This window comes from Mesoplodon bidens, assembly GCF_964165515.1.
Source record: "Mesoplodon bidens genome assembly, chromosome: 3".
In the NCBI taxonomy this organism is placed as follows: Eukaryota; Metazoa; Chordata; class Mammalia; order Artiodactyla; family Ziphiidae; genus Mesoplodon; species Mesoplodon bidens.
Genome location: NC_138178.1, coordinates 77,512,562 through 77,528,729, shown reverse-complemented (window position 1 = coordinate 77,528,729; position 16,168 = coordinate 77,512,562).

The following is a 16,168-nucleotide window of genomic DNA, read 5'->3' as shown; positions in this document are numbered from 1 at the left end:
TTCAACATCATTAATCATTAGAGAAATGCAAATCAAAACTAAAATGAGATATCATCTCACACCAGTCCGAATGGCCATCATCAAAAAATCTACAAACAATAAATGCTGGAGAGGGTGTGGAGAAAAGGGAACATTCTTGCACTGCTGGTGGGAATGTGAATTGGTACAGCCACTATGGAGAACAGTATGGAGGTTCCTTAAAAAACTGAAAACAGAACTACCATATGACCCAGCAATACCACTACTGGGCATATACCCTGAGAAAACCATAATTCAAAAAGAGTCATGTACCAAAATATTCATTGCAGCTCTATTTACAATAGCCCAGAGATGGAAACAACCTAAGTGTCCATCATCGGATGAATGGATAAAGAAGATGTGGCACATATATACAATGGAATATTACTCAGCCATAAAAAGAAAAGAAAATGAGCTATTTGTAATGAGGTGGATAGACCTAGAGTCTGTCAAACAGAGTGAAGTAAGTCAGAAAGAGAAAGACAAATACCGTATGCTAACACATATATATGGAATTTAAGAAAAAAAATGTCATGAAGAACCTAGGGGTAAAACAGGAATAAAGACACAGACCTACTTGAGAATGGACTTGAGGATATGGGGAGGGGAAGGGTAAGTTGTGACAAAGCGAGAGAGAGGCATGGACATATATACACTACTAAACGTAAGGTAGATGGCTAGGGGGAAGCAGCCGCAGAGCACAGGGAGATCAGCTCGGTGCTTTGTGACCACCTGGGGGAGTGGCATAGGGAGAGTGGGAGGGAGGGAGATGCAAGAGGGAGGGGATATGGGAACAGATTTATATTTATAACTGATTCACTTTGTTATAAAGCAGAAACTAATACACCATTGTGAAGCAGTTATACTCCAATAAAGTTGTAAAAAAAAAAAAAATGGGACCTAACGAAACTTAAAAGCTTTTGCACAGCAAAGAAAACCATAAACAAGACGAAAAGACAACCCTCAGAATGGGAGAAAATATTTGCAAATGAAGCAGCTGACCAAGGATTAATCTCCAAAATATACAAGGAGCTCATGCAGCTCAATATCAAAAAAACAAAGAACACAATAAAAAAATGGATGGAAGACCTAAACAGACATTTCTCTCAAGAAGATATACAAATTGCCAACAAACACATGAAAGGATGCTCAACATCACTAATCATTAGAGAAATGCAAATCAAAACCACAATGAGGTATCACCTCACACCAGTCAGAATGGCCATCATCAAAAAATCTACAAACAATAAATGCTGGAGAGGGTGTGGAGAAAAGGGAACCCTCTTGCACTGTTGGTGGGAATGTAAATTGATACAGCCACTATGGAGAACAGTATGGAGGTTCCTTAAAAAACTGAAAATAGAACTACCATATGACCCAACAATCCCACTACTGGGCATATACCCTGAGAAAACCATAATTCAAAAAGAGACATGTACCACAATAGTCACTGCAGCTCTATTTACAATAGCCAGGACATGGAAGCAACCTAAGTGTCTATAAGCAGATGAATGGATAAAGAAGATGTGTCACATACATACAATGGAATATTACTCAGCCATAAAAAGAAACAAAATTGAGTTATTTGTAGTGAGGTGGATCAACCTAGAGTCTGTCATACAGATTGAAGTAAGTCAGAAAGAGTAAAATGAATACCATATGCTAACACATATATATGGAATCTAAAAATGGTTCTAATGAACCTAAGGGCAGGACAGCAAGAAAGATGCAGACGTAGAGAATGGACTTAAGGACACCAGGTGGGGGAACAGGAAGCTGGGACGAAGTGAGAGAGTAGCATTGACATATATACACTACCAAATGTAAAATAGCTAGTGGAAAGCAGCTGCATAGCACAGAGGGATCCGCTCAGTTCTTTGTGACCACCTAGAGGGATGGGATAGGGAGGGTGGGAGGGACACACAAGAGGGAGGGGATATGGTGATATATGTATACATATAGCTGATTCACTTTGTTATACAGGAGAAATTAACACAACATTGTAAAGCAATTATACACCAATAAAGATGTTTAAAAAAATTAAACATCTCAAATAGGAATTTTTTTCTTCTAAACTTATGCCAGGTGAGCAAGAAATATCTTTGCCCATTGCACTATAGTATATCAAAAAGTAGAATTATTTGACGTGACATATCCTCTTTCACCATGATGACCTCCCACCTTTGCTGTGGTACTGTCATTCTTAGGTGACACCTGCTTAGCTTGCAGCCCACAGCTTAGTGTATGCCATGCAGCAGCAGATGGCTTGAGGCGTGACGTGTTAATGGCAGTGATTACTTTATGAATAGTGACAGCTGATCAGGGACATAATAAACAATAGTGGCTGCCATCCTGGAAAAGGTGCTAAATAGAGGTGACATGCTTAGTGAGGGCTATACCTCTCTCTTGAAACTCATTATCAATTCCAGAGAGACAGAGAGGCCAGCCAGGCAATGGCAGGTTCAGACACTAAGGAAAGAACCCAACCAGCATGGAGATTTCCCTCCACTTTAATTGGGGCAGGGGAGGGTGTAGACGTTCTAATGTGCAAGCCATTTGGGTACATGGTAATGTGTGTTTCCAGTTTTATTCCTCATTTGCCATCCTCTGAACTTGTGGTCTGATACTTACCACTTTCAAGAGGTCTGCTTCTTACCACTCTTCTTTCACGAATCACTGCCTTGAGCCAGGGTAGAAATCACTGTGACAGAGTATGAGGAAATCAACATTTGTGTCTAGTGAAATTGTATTTCTGAGGACCAACAATATTCTGGACAAATTTCTATCTTTGAATCATACCTCTAGGAAATGATTATGTGAAGGGCTTCAGAGATAAGCTTCTGTTGAAGGTTATTCATTCATTCCAAAAACTGAACACTGGGGAATAAAGCAAAAAAGGTAGAAGTCCTTATCTTCGAGGAGTATGAGAAAGACATATATGTAAACAGTCAATTGTGATCCAGAATGATTATCTTCTGGACTGAATATAAGATTAGTTTTTGGGTTTTTCCAAACAATATTACCAATGTAAATATATATATTTAAATTAATATAAAGTATATATATATACAAATTATATTAATATAATATATTTAATATATAATAAATTAAATTTAATATTTAATAAATTAAATATAAATGTATTGTATGTGATTTATATTACATATTTAAATATATATTTATACAGCATATATAAATACAAATTTATATAAAATTACCTGATAAAATAAATATTCAATATTCCAATGGGTTTATCAAATCCTAGTGATTTACTCTGGATTATCAACATACCTTCTTAAAACAGAATTTTTACTAAAACAAAGGAACATGAGGTCTTCCACTGTGCATCTGTTATTTTGAGGCTTCTGGTGGATTTTGCTCTTATTTTAATTGTTATCCACATGCCAAAATGTAATATACAGGGACTTCCCTGGTGGTCCAGTGGTTAAGAATCTGCCTTCCAATGCAGGGGATGCATGTTTGATCCCTGGTTGGGGAACTAAGATCCCACAAGCCACGGGGCAACTAAACCCCATCACAACTACTTAGCTCACGCGCTCTAGAGCCCCTGCATCACAACTAGAGAAGCCCACATGCTGCAGCTAGAGAGAAGCCCACAACAAAGACCCAGTGCAGCTAAATAAATAAATAAACTTTTTTAAAAAATGTAATATACGTAAAGGCATCTAATAACCTAAAATAAAAAGTACCACATAGAAAAATCTTTCTACTTCTTTTGATGAGGGTGGCTGAAAAGAAACATTTGGATAGATTTAAAGGCATGTATTCTTTAGCATCTGAGCAGAATAAATGGGTACATCATCTCCATTTCACTTCCACTGAGCTCAAGACCCATGAGCCTCAAAAGTCCAGCTCGTATCATACTGCACTAACAGACATCTCTTCTGTATGTGTAATCTGCCACCAATAGTCTCTTTATAAGTCTTAGGACCAAAACTAAGTAAGATTATTACACTGACTTCATCCTGCCCATTACAGTATCTTCCCTGATTGACTATTTGAGAATTACTGTATTATGTCTGCCCTGGAGACATTTGAAGGTCCTGATATATTTCAGCAATTTTACTTAACCTAGTAATTAGTTTACACAATTTTATGGAGATTCTACTGCTTTGGAGATGACAGTTTTTCTTCTCAAAATTATTTCTGATAGTCATTTCATTTCATGGTTTATGTAAGATCTGATATATTGGTTAAAAGATTTTCATTTAAGACTACAGGAAAAAATCTCTTTTCACTAAATGAATGTTATTTTGTACATCCTCACTTTTTTGGTTCCTTTTTTTTAAACCAATATCTTGTGTGGGATTGTTTATAAGGAAAAAGAAAAAGCAGCTTAAACAGAATCTTATTAAGAATAACAGGAGTTTTAAATATAAAGTGCAGAAAAGTGATTTAATAATTTCCAAAGCTTTGAAAGTGTTACACATGGATGAATAACAAGTAACAAAAACCCCACCACAAGCCGGTTCATTCAGTGGAAAAATATTGATTGAGAACCTTGACACTTGTTGACACACTTGACACATGTTCCTGACACTGTTCTAGGCACTGAGGCACAGCAGTGAAAGCAAAATGAATTCCCTTCTCTCTTGAAATGTACATGCTAGAGGAGGAGAGAGAAGACAAATGAATGAGCAAAGATAACGAAATAATTACAAACAGGGGAGAAGGAATGACAGAGACATCAGAGAAGACAGAGTAGGGACAAATAAGAAGAGACTGGGTGAGGTGAGGAAATAGGCTGTGCAAAAATTAGGGGAAGAATAGTTAAAATGGCAAATAACGCTGTTTGTGAATAATCAGAATTTTTTGTTTGTTTGTTTCATTTTTGAAGAAAATAACACAGTTGCAGCCAGGGGCATTTCTATTTTAATTAAATACAAGGAAATCTTTTTTTCTTTTTTAGTTAATAAAATTGATTTTCTAGAGAAAAAAAAAAAAACTGGGGGAAGAATGTTCTGAAACAGGGACTAGTGTGTGTAAAGCCACGTGAGAAAATGCTGAAGAGTTCCAGGCAATACATTGATAGCATAGAGGGTGAAGACCTTAGGATTTCCTTAGAACCTGAATTTCATTGACATAAAATTCATTGACATTAAAAAATGAGGGAGATTTGCAACCTAAAGGCAGGTACAACGGAGTTCCTGTGTCATTTCAGCTATGTGTATGAAAGTGTATAAAATTACTCAAACCCAGCAGTGAACAAGCCACTTAGAGAAAATCTTTTTTTTTAAGATTTCTAAGACCCAGATAGAATTATCTGTGTACCAATTACCCCTAAAGGCTTCACAGAGTTTGTACAGCCAGCTTGCAATGGAAGATCCAAATGCAGCGAAAATGCTTTGGTATTCAATTTTGGGAAACAGCTTCATAATCATTCACTCTTTTCCTTTTCAATTAATTTTTAACTTTAGAAATAGAACATGAATATTTTTAAAAAGCATATACTAGGAATGAGACGAGACTTCCTTTGACTTTATTAGCAGTCTTGGTACCTTCTCCATCTTCTCTGAGGTAGAATTACTCTGGATACATATCCTTCCAGAATTTATGGGATATTCTTACATACATTTATATGAGCCCATGAAAAATATGCCATTGTTGTATTGGGTTTTTAATGCAAGTGCCATGATACTGCATAGAATATTCTGAAACATGCTTATTTCCCCTAACATCCTTTTTTTTTGAATTGAAGTATAGTTGATTTACAGTGCGTGTTAGTTTCTGGTGTACAGCACAGTGATTCAGATATACATATATATATTTGTTCAGATTCTTTTCCCTTATAGGTTATTACAAAATAATGAGTATAGTTCCCTGTGCTAAACAATAGGTCCTTGTTGGTTATCTATTTTATATATAGTAGTGTGTATATGTTAAGATTATATCCCCTATATAATTCCCTAACATGTTGTTGAGAGCTGGCCTCACTACAAGTTTTGACTCATTCCTTTAACTGCTCTGGAGTACTCCATGCCATGGTATATTTATCCATTCCCTTTTGATGGACGTTTAGATTGTTTCTAAGTTTTTACTGCTGCAAACAATGAGTTTAACGAACGTTCCTTATACATGGTTCCTTGTGTATACAAGCAAATCTTTCTCTAATGTAGCTACCTTAACTCATAATCTTTTTCTGGTAGACATTCCATCTTCATCCCTTCCCTCCTCCTCCACCAAGACAAAAATAAACACCACTGCGAGGATGTTGCTTGGGCTCCCTGACACCCAGTTCCAACCCTCGGGTCAAACTGAGTGCGAGTATTAAGGACCACCCGTTACCACCAAGCAAAGCAGTTCCAAGAACAGGGGTCACCGCCCTTCAATCTTTGACTTCCATCCTGAGTTGAAGATGACCCTTCAGGAAAACATGTGGTGAAAAGTGGTTTTGCCCTGTGAGCCAACAGAAAATTGCCCCCCAAGGTGACTCGTAAAGGAATTTTGTAAGTCATGAGCAGAACTGAATGGATTCTGACTAGGCATGGGATTCGGAGTTGTAATAGAAAACATTTATTTGGCTCCAACTTAACATCCTAACACATGTTAGCATTTGCTGCCAATATGCTTCCTAATTAAGAACAACATAAAATCATAGGAAATCCTGTATCCTGTCTTCATACACTTTTCATGTGTCTCTAGTTCCCTGGCCTTAATTCTCAAGTATTGCTACCACAAAAAAACAGGTTGATTCAAAAGTCCTGTTTTGCCAACCATGCAGTGTGGTGTCATTAACAAGATTAATGTACATTCCAGAACTCACCACCCTGCGTTTTTCTTTTTTTTTCCTCCTTAAACAAATGCTGCTATTAAAAACTAATTTAAAAAGAAAAAAAAAAAACTGATATGCACCACCACCACCCCATCCCGGTGAAAGACCAGCACCAGTTCGTTGGTATGGTCTTGTCTGCAACTGATGTAAAGCCTTCACAAAGTTTTTTAAAAAAATGTCTTCTCTCTAAAATTGTCTGGACTGTTGGCCAAGTTTGTATATTTTATCTTGTTGAACAGATTTCAAGATGAAGGACAGAGTAGGATCTGGTTTTCCTCTTAGGTCCTCCTTCAATCCATGCTAATTGCATCTGAAAATATTTAGAGATATACCTGTGAGTCCTAAACCATCACTCCCCTATTACATACAAATAGGCATTAGGTGATTACTGCACAGATAAAGATATTTATGATAGTTCTAATTAAAGCTAGAATTTGTATGAGTTACTCTTAGAAAGCCTTGATTTATCTGTTTGGATGTAGTCTTTGACCTTATATAGCCAAACTAATTGCTTTCTTTCCCTACCATATGGCAGAAATTAAAAATTAAACAAAACAAAACAAAAAAAAGAAAGAAAGAAACCAAACACTCTGGTACAGTATACATTATTTCCCCCTCTAGTGCTATTTTGTTTTCCCATGCACTGAAATAGACTCTGAAATGGCACAAAAGAAATAAAACCTGAGTCGGAAAAGTTATCTTCAAACATTTTCCATAGGACACTTTAATGATTTTCAGAATTATTAATTTTTTTCCAATGAAACGCACATGCTCTCACTGCCTCTTTCCTGAGATGGCTTTGCACTCGCCTTCGTCTTTTTCCCCATTCCAAATCTATTCATTGCTTGTTGTTCTTGGCCGTCCTCACTTTCCATTTTTCATGATTAGTTCTTTATGATCGTGTGTTTCCTTTTCTTCTCCCCGCCATGGCTGCCGGCCAGTTCCCTCTGAGCCCTCAAACTTCCCTTCACTAATGAAACAAGAGCTGCCTCCCGCCCTGGCTTTTGCCATCCAGCTGTTTCCTTTTTAAAATATACACTCATCTTTATTCAGTAAAGTTCCTGGGCAAACCTGACTCTTTTCACAGAAGGGTTGATAATCACATGAAGGATTAAAAAGTTTTTAGGAGAAAGGCATATCTGGAAAATTTTGGGAGTGGGCGGAGGAAGCGTAAATAGAAACTAAGTTTATTTTTGAAACGTTCAAAAGAAAAAACCAGAACAAAAAACTTGGTCCTTAATCCTTGGTTTTAATCCTCAGGCAACTCTGGATGGCAAGTTGGTCTTGAGCGTATTCTCCAGGAGGTCTACGCTTGTCTTCTGTACACTTGTACAGAATCTTAAATTTCCCACCTCGCCTGCTTTACCTCTTCTGGACACTTGAAAGTAGTCTACCTACCACCACAGACTTGGATTGTATAGGATTAGGTGGAAAAGGTGTCAACTTGTGGTGTAGCCTGCCAAGTCAAGTCCATGTACTGTAATGCTTTGATTGTTCAAGTTGGCTTTAATACCTCTTCAATCTCCAGCATGCCCTTGACGTCATGGAAATTACCACCAAAGTTAATGTCATCAGATGAACCCTACTAACTACTTCAGAGGTTTCCTGAACAAAATAACCTGTTTACTTCATGAGCTTTCAGATCACCCCGCATCCCCCCGCAAATATTTCAAGAAAAATGAACCAGCCCACAGGTATCCTCTTACAACGCAAGAGTGGCTAATTCTTTTTCTGTCTTATAACTGATAAGACCTCATGTGACTGGGAATGAATATGTATTCTACCCCAACATCAGTTGAGTGCATTGTGTGAAAGGCCTAATTGATTAGATAAAGAGGTTTATTTAGTACCTTAAACAGCTAGGAGTTTAAAAAAAAAAAAGTTCTCTTTTAAACCTGAGGAACTGTCCCTTCTCTAAAAATATTTCTTCCAATATAAAATTTCCAATGGAATAATTTTTCACCAGAAATAGAAAGGAAACAAAAACATAAAGAAAAAAAAAAAGGATTTAGAGTCACAAGAAAAAAAAGTTGTAACTATGTGTGGTAATGGACATTAACTAGACTGATTGTGGCTATAATTATGCAACATATAAAAATATCTAAACATTGTGTTGTACATCTGAAATTAATATAGTGTTCTATGTCAATTATATCTCAGTAAAAATGTATTATTATCAGGTGAGATAATCTCATCTGAAAACAATTACCAGGTGAGAGAAAAATCAGCATCTCCAGTGGAAAGGAATGGGATTACCATAACCTAGTACAGCATGGATCTTCACCCGTTGCAAAACACACACACACACACACACACACACACACACACACACCACACATACATACATACATACATATATATATATATATATATATATATATATATATATATATTCACACTTGAATTTCACAGTAACCCCATAAGATAGGGAGAGAGAAAGTTAGGGTCTTTGATGACAAGCCTCAAAATTTTCCAAGATAAACGTTTTCTTGAAACTAAGCTCAAATCAGAATTTGCATCCTGGATACTGGCAACCTGGAGGCTGTCTTCTATGGGGGTTTCTTGGAAGATTCTCCTGTCTTAGAAGGAAGGAGAGCCTGAGGGAGGAGGGCAGATCTTGACTATCATATAGTTCATTCTCCAATTAGCTCTAGTAAAGATAATTCTGTTACCTACCAGAGTTCTTGGCCTCCTTAATCAGTAGAAACTGATTAGAGGCCAGACAGGAAATCCAGGAAAGGCTTTTTTGGGGTCCCTGCTGCAGCAGAGGGGAGCAAAAACAAGTAGCCGGTTCCCTTGCTTGCTCACTTCCCAAGGGGATCAAGCTGGTTCCTTATATGGGGTGAGGGTAGGGGTGTGTCCAGGGGTTGGGCTAGAGGGCTGGCTTAGGTGGTCTACTCACCCCTTTGGTGGTGTTGAGTGCAGGAGGCATGTGCAGTACCCTACCTTTGCTCCTGACACCCTGTTTGTTCTCCCTGCTCTTCAGAATTGGCAGCTGGGTTTTTTTGGTCTCTTTGTATCTTGTTGTCCATAATTTGCCCCAACTGCACATGCACACAGTTATTTTTAGTCCCATATAGTTTCTTCATATTTTGTTGCTTAAGGAGACATTTGTCCATGTGCAAGCACCACAGTAAAGTTTCCAGGTCCCAGCTTGTCTCAATTCCAGAATCTCCCCAGTAAGAAAGAGACACATCCATTTCCTGTCCTTATATGTGGTTTCAGACCTAATGTTTATGAGCCCAAGAACAGTCCTGTAGACGTGAGTTCCCCTGGGGAAGGAAGGCAGGAAGACCTCAGGCCCAAAGCATGGGACTTGCTTGATCATGATATTAATACCTTCTCCATCATGTCAACCAATGTCTTGGCTCCAAGAGCTTCCTGAGCCTGATTTCCTTTGCCTGTCTGACCCTTCCATTACCATCTGTGCCCACTGTTTGCCCGCCTCCAGAGTTGTGACTCATAGCACATCTAATCACACCTGTTGGACTCTAAGACACCACTCCTGAGACAGATCCTGACGTCTGCATTCTGTTTGTTCCTCTGGTCCCCAGAGAAATACTGGCCTAAGGTTTGCTTTGGCACTGCGTGCCCACAGGTCTTCACAACTTTGACATCAGGTCAGAAAACAAGCAAACTGTGGAGCACAGGGGTTGTCAATGCACAGTGGCTGTGCCCGAAACTCAAACCCTGAGAAGTCAGACAGGTTAGAAAAAGATTTTCCAGGGGACTGCTAAACTCTCTATTCCCAAGTTTTGACCACTGTAAATCCAACATAGCAAAATATAGCAAGAGCCCTAAAACCTCACCCTGGTATCTCTCCTCTAAGGAAATGTATCAGGGGAAGAGAATTTAATAGAAACATATTTCTCAACTTTCTCTGTGTTATCAATGATAATGTTTAATTCTCTGTTTTTATTTTGAGAATAATCTTAAAAGCACTAATGTGTCATTTAAAGTTGATTTTCTTAATATTAAAAAAAATGCCACTCCTAATTGTTGCAGGATTGTACTGTTTTATTGGCAACAAGGGAAAAAAAAACAGTGGAGAAGGGTTTGATGCATGAACACAGATGGATTTAGCAAGAAGGTAATGGAGTTTGAGATTCAGAACTCCTAATGTACACAGACCCATTCCAAGGCCCTGGGAGGGGTGCTAGCAATTCTGTTTTCATTCTTTTTACTAAAGAAAACTCTCAGAATTGTATGCTATTCAAGTCCCACAAAACCTGGATCTGTCCCAGTAAGTAAATTATAGATTTATGTCAAGTGAAGGTCAAATGATGTTCCAGTATGCTGTGTGGACCAAAGCTTTGTTGGTTACCAAAGCAGTAGTTTAAGCAGAGGAAAGTGCTAGAAGAATCATCTGATATACTCTGCATGGAAATATAAGCATGTCAAAAATCAAAACATCTTCATCCTACTAGTTGGCACAATATTAATGCCATGAGTGGAGATTCAGTGTTAGCAAACCATCATCCATCATGTTAAACCAATGCCGTTAATTGGAATGTTGTGTTTTGTCATTTTGTTTAAATTCTATCTGTAAATTTGCTTTGGATTTGCAGTTGTTTCAAAGCAATAAACTCAAGGACTGTACCTACTTTCAAATTTGTATATAAATAAGATTAGAACTTGAAGTAATTTCAATTTAAAGAAAGAAAAGGAAGGAAGGAAGGGAGCTCCTTCAAGAACACCTATGACAACAACTGTGTAGCCTGAGGATCCAAGATCGCCAAGCCATCCCTAGCTGGAACATTTCAAATCCATCCTAATCTATTGCTTCAGTGCTACGGAATGAGGCCCTTCCCAATCAGGAACATTTATTTATTCAACAAAGATTTCTGATTATATTATATGCAGGGCACTGTGCTTGAGTCTGAGAGATTTGGTTCATTATTATAGCTTCCAAGAAGGCTGGGGGTGAAGACATAACATTCTCTGGGTAAAAACATATATATGTAAGTAAAAATAATCTCATTTATATAGTTGTTATAAATGCAATAAATACTTGAAGGCTGGTAAGGTGCTCAAATTATGCTTTTCTTTAAAATTAAGACAACTTTGGGATTTTTTTACTTCATTGGTGCCAGAAAATGTTTTATCCTCCATATTCCAAAGGGCATGCTCCTCAACTAACTCCCTCTGCAGTTTAACTTCAGAGCAACTCTGGGGAGAACAACTAATTTTCAATATTGGGCTAAGCCAAACATAATTAGGAAGGCAAATTTCTGAGGGGAGAATCATAGGAAAGATCCCAAAGCCCATCAGTGTGATTTTGTCACACCTACTGTTTGAGTTTTCCTTCCACCTCCCTCTTTCACAGGTAATCACCAAGTGCCTGTAGTTAAATCGGCCCAGGTAAATGGCAGCAGGACTGACCCCTAAGAGCTGCTTCCTGGGTCTCAGTGATAAGCCTTGATTTTTTTTTTTTTTATCCACCACAATTTTTAATGTTCAGTGTTCTGTTTCGTCTTCATCTGCTTCAAACTTGAGCACCTCTAAGGTCCCTTTCTCTATTATCTGCGACAATGGGGGGAAGATTCTGCTTTATATCTACAGCTACATCTAGGGTTACATCTGGTTTCTGCCCCCTTGGCAACTTCATCCCCATCCCTCAAGGAATGAACCCAGAAGTGAAAGCAAGTTTGGCTATTATAGATTCATAGACTATTTGAGCTCAACAGGGCCTGGGAGGTGATCTTGTCCAATGAGGCCCAAAGAGGTTCTATCACATTGAAAGTGTTCCTCTGTCTACTTTGAGCAAAACCTTGATAAGCCCTCTATAGCTTAAGGTTTGTTTCTAAATGTGATTTTCCAAATAATTATTGAATCCCTTCTACATTAAAACTAATATACCACTCAAGGAAATATACTTCTTTTTCATATGATGTTTGTTTATGAAAGAACATTAACTAATCTTCCAAAAGATACAATCCTTGATTCTAACCTATCTCAGTAAGAGAGTAGGTAGGTATGAAAAAAGAAAATACTCTTGCACTAAAATGCCCTGGGATTTTATAAACTCAACTCTTAAAAGAAGAATCCTCTGTTTATATGAACCCTCCTGTAAATCAGCTTTCCACTTGGAATTATTCACTGTCATCGACCTGACTCACCCAGGGTTTGAATCCAAAGATGCCAGACTGAACAGGCTTAAGGGTCGCCATACAAAATGGAAGAAAGGACCACAGAGAGATGGTTATAGGTCACTCAATTCTACCCTGCTGTTTCCTTTCCTGGCATATTTCTATCTGGTTAATCTCTGTCCCACCCCCATGATCCCATATCTAGGAACAAGGGCAGAGCATAGTCTCCAAGGATCACTATAAATAAAAGAAGGAAAAGAGGTTTTTTTTTTTTTTTAAAGAGGAGTATAATTTACAGTTCCAGGAGATTTGAGTGTAAATTAAAATATAAATAAGTCACTCGTTACTCCTTTTTTAAAGATACCACTCCCCTTAAAATGTAGATTTAGCTGTAAATTTTATATACATATATATATATATATATATATGCATTTCAATGCCCTTCTCTAAGAAAGTCAAAGTGCTCATATATGAATTTAAAACCGTGAAATGCCGGTGCAGCAGGGAATTGTAGAGGAGGCAAGATATAGAAGCACCATAAAGCAGAGCCAGAAACAGAACTAGATTCAAATCTACCTCAATCATATCGACCTCAACCTAAACCAGCTATATGATTTAGGGCAAAACCCTCCCATTATCTGCTTCTCAGAGCACAGTTGTCAAAACTTTTGTAAATGTAAATTGGTGCAGCCACTATGGAGAATAGTTTGGAGGTTCCTTAAAAAACTAAAAATAGAGTTACCATATGAGCCACCAATCCCACTCCTGGGCATGTATCTGGAGAAAACTCTAATTCAAAAAATACATGCACCCCTATGTTCATAGCAGCACTATTTACAGTAGCCATGACATGGAAGCAACCTAAATATCCATCTGCAGATAAATAGATAAAGAAGATGTGGTACATATATACACATTGGAATATTACTCAGCCATAAAAAAGAATGAAATAATGCCATTTGCAGCAACATGGAGGGACCTGGAGATTATCATACTAAGTAAAGTAAGCCAGACAGAGAAAGACAAATATCACTTATATGTGGAATCTAAAAAAAAAAGATGCAAATGAACTTATTTACAAAACAGAAATAGACTCACAGACATAGAAAACAAACTTATGATATCCAAAAAGGAAATGGAGGGGGAAGGATAAATCAGGAGTTTGGGTTAATATATACACACTACTATATATAAAGCAGATAGAAAACAAGGACCTACTGTATAGCACAGGGAGTTATATTCAGTATTTTGTAATAACCCATAATGGAAAAGAATCTGAAAAATAGTGTATATATGTGTATATATATCTGATATATGTGTGTATATATATATGTAAGTATGTAAGTATAACTGAAGCACTGTGCTGTACACCTGAAACTAGCACACCACTGTAAATCAACTACACTTCAATTAAAAAAAAAACAACAAAATGACATTTCTAAAACTAAAGCATTGTGTTTAGTACGTAATAGGTAGTCAATAAATGGCAGGTGGTTTATAAGTATTATTACTCTATGGGGGAGGGGAGCTGGGGCATAACAAACTAGCTAATTCAGAATCATTCAGGCCCTGAGGGCATCACAATCAGAATAAACATTTGCAACAATGGTCAACCAGTAGTCTGTTTCATCCACATGTTACTCTTCACTGTTATGAAATTTTTCCTCAACAGACTCTTTCCTACGGCCCACATTGTCATCTCCCCAAATCTTCCCTCCTCCTGCACACTCCCCTACACACACACTCACACACACACACACACACACACACACACTTACCATTTAATTGCCTGTCGTTTTAGCTTCCCTGAGCGACCACACAGAGCTAAATATAGCTCTGTCCTTCCCAATGAGCAAGCCTTTAAAGGAGCTAAATTGCCTTGCTTTTTTACTCCCTACCCAAACTTGATCTCAAGCTTTATAAAAGAGAAACACTGAGGGCCTTCTACGATGGAATGTTTAGCAATTGACGCGTTGTCCATTGCTTGAGAGGTTTTGTGTACTGGTACTTAATCCTTGTTTCAGTTACAACCCCTGTAGGGAAATTTGAGTCCTGTACACGAGTTCTTCATTTATTTCTGAGCCAAGATAATTCTAGGATTACCACTTAGAAAATTGGGAGAACAGACTTCTGCATAGTTACCAGGCAGACGGTATTGAAAAAAGGGGCATGTAGACTACCGTTTTGGTGACAAGGTTAGGGATAGGTATTGTAGTTAAATCCCATTAGCAACAACATTACACTCATTAAGGGAACCCTAGATGTGAACAGAGAAACTTCCCCCTCCCCCTCCCCCTCCCCATTTTCTCTCCTCCTCCTGAAGGCAGGCTCCTACAACACAAGGGACTCCTTGCCCAGGAAATCCCTCTCCGGAGTAAATCACAGGCCAAGTGGTTCCAAAGCCAGAACACATTGAGAAGGACACACGCCATTCTCCAAAAATCTACCAGCATACCCAATGCATAAGCTGTCTCGCTCTTATTTCTTGGGTGACCTTTATGGCTTGGAAAGTATTCCCTTGTCTTAACACAAACACAAACTATTCTGCAAGCATCATTCAAGAATTTAAAGATTCTATTGATCTGATGTCTTAATTGTTATTAAGAAGAGGCAACAGGAGTGCCTTTGTTTCCGGAATGACCACAGGCTTCTAAAAAGTGGCCCACAGAGTTGGAGTTTGCCTCTCCAGTCACAGGCAGCTCTGTGCGCAGTGGAACTTTAGTGTCACAAATTACCAGATGTTAAAAGAGGCAGGGAAAGAGCATAAAGTTGGGTAAACCCAAATTGAGCTGCATGAGTCCAAACTGAAGGAGTTTTTCTCCCATACCTCTGTTCATCTTGAAGACAGCTTTAAAATAATGGTTAACAAATGTGTATTTCCAGACAAAAGATGTTAATTGGGCTAGCAAATAGTGAAACCACAGATACACACACACACACACACACACACACAATGCAGAACAACATGAAGTCAAAAGAGAAAGAAAAAATCTTGCAACAATAAGGAAGAAATCAAAATCAATGTAATTCAACGACAGTATAGTATGCACTTACTGTTTATGAGGCATTGAAAATACAGACATAGAAAAAGAAGTAAGGTTTAACCACTGTCTCCCAAGCATTTACCTTCTACTAGGAAAGAATAAATCAGGTGTAGAAATATCTGTAATATGGACTAAATACAATAAGTGCCCCAAAAGGAAGAGAGCATATCCAGCTTGACTGAGAGAGAGGCATATGGAACCAAAAATAGCTCCATGGAGGGGGT